Source organism: Saccoglossus kowalevskii, chromosome 9 (assembly GCF_978046115.1).
Source record: "Saccoglossus kowalevskii chromosome 9, keSacKowa6.1, whole genome shotgun sequence".
Lineage (NCBI taxonomy): Eukaryota > Metazoa > Hemichordata > Enteropneusta > Harrimaniidae > Saccoglossus > Saccoglossus kowalevskii.
In genome coordinates, this window is record NC_140649.1 from 22,623,554 (window position 1) to 22,629,912 (window position 6,359).

Genomic DNA, 6,359 nt, shown 5'->3' on the forward strand with positions numbered 1-6,359 from the left:
AGCTCGCGTGCATTTTTTATTCTTGGTGACTGGCTTGCGTTTACTTAACAAATGTTTCACCCCTATAATTTTAAATATAAAATACATAAGTTATTACTACAATGATTAGCACGTTTTGATTTCGAGCGGGAGGTAGGTTTGCCCACTGTTGAGTCGGTAATATATTGAGTAAAAACTGTCCAGGTCACCAAACATTATAATACAACACCTTTTCCTATTCAAATTTGCTTGACAAATCTCAATTAAACTGTTACAAATTCTATTTTAGGTACTGTTAACAGAAAATTACAGAGAAAGACGAGAATGTTTTTATACAGCTTGGAAAAAACAAATAAAGAACCAAGGAGGAGATGAGTAAGTGTTAATTTATAGTTTTTATAATTTTGAATTCTTTTTATTCAAGCTTGTTAAAATAGCAGTAATAATAAATATAGTGTAAGTTATAAATAACATTTCTATCATTGCAGCTGACGGAATGTCGGGAAAAGAAGTTAAAGAGGAAGAACAAGAGATGTGGGAGATGGTGACGAAAGTTGTGGACATTATGATGTCAGATGAGGAAGACGGCGAAGAAGATCGGAAAGGAATGTTCATTGTGAGGTTTCCGACATCCAGGTCATGGTACTGAACGACTTGATTTTGGATTAAGACAACCGAGTGGCAAGGAGGCAACCGGTCCACATGCTCCAGAAATAAGTAGGACCACCATGTACCTGTCAAACCCCACGTGATTGCCCTAAGTTTTGATGACCAGCGTGATTTTTTCTGATTCCTACCCAAACCCAAACCCTTTCAATATTTTTAGCTTATAACTGGAATTTTATTTCTTTTGTTTCATTGAATTTATTAATTACTTGACTTTAAATGCATTAATTGTTGAATTTCGTTATTTCTGTTAAAGAAGTCCACTAAATTTAAACCACTTGAAATGAACTTATTTTTCACCTTCAATTAAATTGGAGTTAAAACCCCATATGATATATTTATGTATGTCGAGGAAGATTTGTGTACTTGTGTGTGTATTGTTATTACAAATAAATACTAAATCACTTGAATCACAAATGTCTGTCTTTTATTCCTACCTTTGCAATTACCCAAAAACAACTCCTGAATATTAATTAACACGAAATTAGTTGCAATGTGTTATCGTTGACCGTAGATCTACTGTAAACGTTATTTCCGATTATGAACTGTTTACGTTGCCCTGATCCTACTTGTGTTGAACATCGAGTGGCCAAATATGTCATTGTGAATCACCTCCCACGTTTAATTTCCTGTGGTATGCGATCGAGTCTGATGCAAGTCACGGGAGAACAGTCACTTGTAACTTACAGATAAAGAAAGGGTTAATGCCTCGTTGCTGGTCCTGTGTTCATAAAAAAACGTCTGATCACTAGGATGGCCATGGGTGTGGCAATAACCATTTCTTTATCTTTACATGTATATGACTGTAACAGGAGCTCGTGATATTGCCAGGTTGTCGTATTGTGTTTATAAATAAATGTGTTGCGGTAGCAAACACGAGTAATACTATCGATACTTTATTTATAAACAAAATACTAGTACCTAGAAAAATTACAAGCACGTGCGGCGCCCAAGAACCAAATTACTGTACTACGTGAATGATTAACCGGAAATGAAGCATGACCTAAAATATGTGACCTGTATGCAAATGTTCCTGAAAAATCAGCCAATAGCATGCGCTTTAAATATGCCGAGTATACGCAAAATATACGTAGATCTACGCCGATGTTAATTGTGTGCACTGGTTTATTGCGTGACCGTATACGCTACGTATACGTCGATCTGCGTCAGTATTAACTCTGTGCAGTGGTTTATCACGTATCCGTATATACTACGTATACGTAGGAATACGTTAGACAGCATTGTTCTGCATTAGGTGTACGTTAATGTGCGCACTGTATACTTCCGGTCTGCGTAAATATACTGCTGTGTATATTTACGTATCAGTATGTTCCGAATGTGTGAATATACGTTGCGTATTCCCCGTACATACGTTGAATGTACGTGTGCGCCGACCAACGTATGTCTTCGAATATCGGGAATATACGCGTGCGAATACGCTAATGTACCCGACGTATACCAACGATTTTGCCCAGTGTTTCTTGTCTGTTGACTCCAATCAGTGGCCCAATAGTGTCTTTGATGTTTTTCACCAGCTCAGCTGTTCCACGTTTGTTTAAGTGTACTGCATCAATCAAGTGAGTTTCAGAAGTAATATTGTTGTTGTTGATGAAATGTACATTATTTCCATTAATCTTCTTCAATCTACTGTTGAAATTGTCTATTATTTTCTTAGTAGCTACATCATTTTTTCTGTGAATAACCGATGATATGCTTATCTTGACTGTGGGGTTCTTTTCTCTGATAGTATCAATCAAGGTGGTGTATTCTTCCATACACTCATCAACTTTGTGTTTATCGGCCAAGTTGTTGGTGCCAACATGAATCACAATATTTTCAACCTCTTTTACAATAGATGCTTTTTGGATGTGATCTGTTATGTCCTTTATCTTCCGTCCACGTAATGTCTTAACCTGTGTATTTCTATAAACTCCTCTAGCATTAATGTCCTTTAGCATTGAATCACCAATTATTAATGTTTGTACCTTTCTAGATGATCTGATCTTCTTAGTGACAGTTGTGAATTAACTGTTGGTAGAGGTGTTAGTTTGACTATCATCACTGTTGTCTTCTGGTGCAAGTATACTGTATTGGTTTCTTGTGTAATTGTCTTGTGTATCATGCCTCAGTTCTTTGATATCTTTCCGTAGTTTGTCATTCTCACTTTGCAATATGTCAATTTCTTCCCCCCTTTTCAAGCTGTTGTTGTAAGTAATGTCTGTCTTGTTGCAGCTTGGTTAGGATTTCTTTTTCCTTTTCAACACATGACTTGGTGGATTCTTGTAGAGCTGTTATTTTTGATATGGCTTTATCGTTGTTTATAACACTTTTCTCAATACTTGTTATGCTTCTCTCTATTCTGTCAATTTTGCTCATCAGTGTGGCTATGACTTCCCCATTCTGTATAGTTGTGCCAGTACCTGTTTTAGTTGCTTCATCCTTTCTCATTTTATTTCCAGAAGTTTATTTATCTTCTGTATGTCTCTTGATTGTTTGGCTAGATTATCTTCCACTTTCATTAGTTTGTCCGTTAATTACTGTGTGATTGAGCCCGATCTCATAATATTACAGTAATTTTTGTCAATTTGTTGAATGGACTTGAACATTTGTGACAAAGTTGCTGCTAGCTCTGTGTTGTCCAGGGATCCTCCATTATTTACAATAGGTGTTTTCGAGATGCGGCATGGGATTCTGGATGGAGTGTTAGCAATATTTGGCTTGGTAGATCTTGTTGGAGTTGTAGGTCTTTGCTTGGTTGATGTTGGTCCTTTACTTTGTGAATCGGTTTTTGTATTGCTTTCATCATGGTGTGTCTTTTGTGGTTTAATTGTGCTGGCTTCTAGTTCGTATTCCTCAGCGTTGAATCTAATTGGTTTCTTTTTAGGATCACGCCTTGCTCTTGTATTTTTTGATACAGTGATACAGTATCTTCAGTAACTTCTGCTGATTCAAAATTCACGTTTAAACCCAACAGTTCTTGTATTTTGGAGAACATCTCTCTTCCCACGGTTTCCATCCACTGGTTGTAATTGTTTCCTTGTATTAGTAAAGTGCCATTATCATACATCTTAATAGTAACAGTGTTGTCACCATCAGCAATACGGAGTTGTTCACTTTTTTCTTCACCTTTCTTGATGTAAGTGTACTTGTCTTCAGTGAATACAGCCTTGATCGCTTTCATCCACACTTCTTTCATATTTGTGTTTGACCGTATGGTGACACTGTTGTGGTGGAATTTAATTTCAACTTTCTTTCCAAAGTATCTTTCAATAAACTTTCTCATCTCTCCTGGATTTTGAACATTTTCTTTACTCCTTAAACTTATGCTGTTCCTAGAATCACCCATTTTGAGATTGACCTTCCTTTGTAATGTGATTATCAGCTTGTTAGTGTAAACAATATCAGCCTCTTCATGTAAACAATGTTAACTCATGCACTGTAGCCTTGACTTGGATATTCAATACAAGAACCAGTGTCTAACTAAAACCAGAGGACTGTATAATCAAACTTTGTGATGATTGACTTCATGATTGACTTCTTTAGTGTCAATTAACTATGTTGGTTGAATAACATGGATTTCCAGGAGTCACCTCTGAGATGTTACACACTTTTTGATAGCACTGTTATTGTTTGGACTTGACCTACCAATATATGAAGTTCTTCAACACCAGATCTTTGCTTTTTGAAGTGATCACTAACATCAGATAACATATAAGGTGATGTAACATACATTCATGGACTTCTTCACAAGTTCTTGTAGTGGTAGATGTAACTATGGTAGGTTAAAAATTTGTGAAATTCTGGAGCTCAATAGCAGTGCTGTGACAGGAAGTCGGCCATATGACCCTTCATATGTCCTTTTTCTTACATTATAGTTATTTATTATTTATTTGATTTAGGAAATATTTGTTTGTACATACAATACACATTTTCACATTGATTCTATTATGCACGAATTTCAAATTAGTATGTCGTGATGTTAGGAGATCCGGGAATCGTACACCGGAAAACGTATAAACAATGAAATGTTAGTGTTAATATTCACGCAGAAATCGTACTTTTTTAAAACCACGGCATGCAATGTAAGTAAATGTAACTCGACGTACACCATTCCAATGAGTAGTGCCCGGTGAAGCACGTCTGTAAGTACTAGTAATTGACACAAAGGCATGAACTCGTAAATCTGCATTAGACCAACAATGAAGATAATATTTTCCAGAGGTGTTGCTATATTATACATGACAAACGACTACATATAACAAAACACAATTGTCGATTTGAAAGACCACAACCCCTCCATACCCCTCTATATAGAAGGACTATGGAATGACATTGCGTTCACCCGTGTACGATATACTGTACCATAAAAGGTACTCTGGTACCTTCCATGGTTATACAAAATCACTCTGTTGTTAGCGGGCGCTTACTTATAAGAATGGTAAATTCCCAAGTGAGGTTCAAAGTTGAAATGTCACTTTTTGATTGACAATTAAAATAAACTTATCAGAACAAAGTAATTGACATAAGACAATTAGGTCGGAGATTTTTGTCAACGTTCAAGCTTTTTATAATCGTAAAGTAGTATCTTAATACGGAGGCCATGGTTATTCACAATACAGGACGGTCATTCAATGAGTGGCTATGATTACAGCCATATTGCATTTGCATGACCTGAATGTCGGGCGTGGTTCACGCTATATTACCACACAGACCAAGAAGAGAACAACAAATGAACAATAGAAAGCGCGTTGTTCTTTATAACATTTTGAATGCAATAGCAATACTCTTGAGTTTAGAATAAACACTATAATAATTGTGAGCAATTTGAATTCGAAAGTTAATATCCTTTATTCGACATAATTATACTTACCGATATTCATGAGTTAAATCATGTGGCTGATTATTCAGTGTGACGATACCATATACGACTGTTGCTATCACCAATAGTATGACAAAATTATATTGTATTTCCATAACGTCAACTATATTATACAGTGTTGAATACACCGTATATCAATACAGAGTGTTACAGTATTTTATAATTCAGCAGTGCGTCACGTTTGGTAATGCACGATTTGCTTGGATGAGAGGTAGGTTAAATTTATGCAACTCATGATCAACAGAGGGACTGTGATTTATGCAAGCCGGTCTAAAATGAATTACAAAAAAATAATATATATTTTATCTACCCCTCCTGCCAATTGCCTTCGCCACTTTTTTAGTCCCCGTTCGGACGTAGTCCGAAAACGGGGACTTATGTTTTGCCCTGTGTGCGTCCGTGCGTGCGTCCGTGATCACCTGTATCTCGAACATGCATGGACCGATTAAGTTCAAACTTCACTCATACATCACACATTATATGGGACATACGCACATGCATTTTTGTCATGATTCGATTAACGATAGCCGAATAGCGGCCATTTTAAGGCCGAAAATGCATCAAAATCACACATTTTCACCATTCCGGACCCGGATCTCAGTTATGCATGGATGGATTTCGTTCAAATTTGGTACATACATTAAACATAATAGGACCTTGATGCACGTCATTTTTTTTTTGATCGGGTTTGAAATGGCCGACTGGCGGCCATTTTGTTTTAAAGAATTCAGTTCTGGATCCGTATCTGAGACATGCTTGGATTGATCGAGTTCAAACTTCACACACACAAGGTACATCATGTCACAAGTATGTATGTGCATTTGTTTCATGATCT

The 6,359-nt window shown here is 36.5% G+C and overlaps 1 long non-coding RNA gene across 1 annotated transcript; it reads left to right on the forward strand.

Annotated features, from left to right (window-relative positions):
* The first annotated feature begins 285 nt into the window (after positions 1 to 285).
* Positions 286 to 508, forward strand: LOC146738983 (uncharacterized). Its single transcript, XR_014930586.1, has 2 exons — positions 286 to 354; positions 468 to 508. It is a non-coding gene; the product is annotated as an uncharacterized LOC146738983 (long non-coding RNA).
* The last annotated feature ends 5,851 nt before the right edge of the window (positions 509 to 6,359 follow it).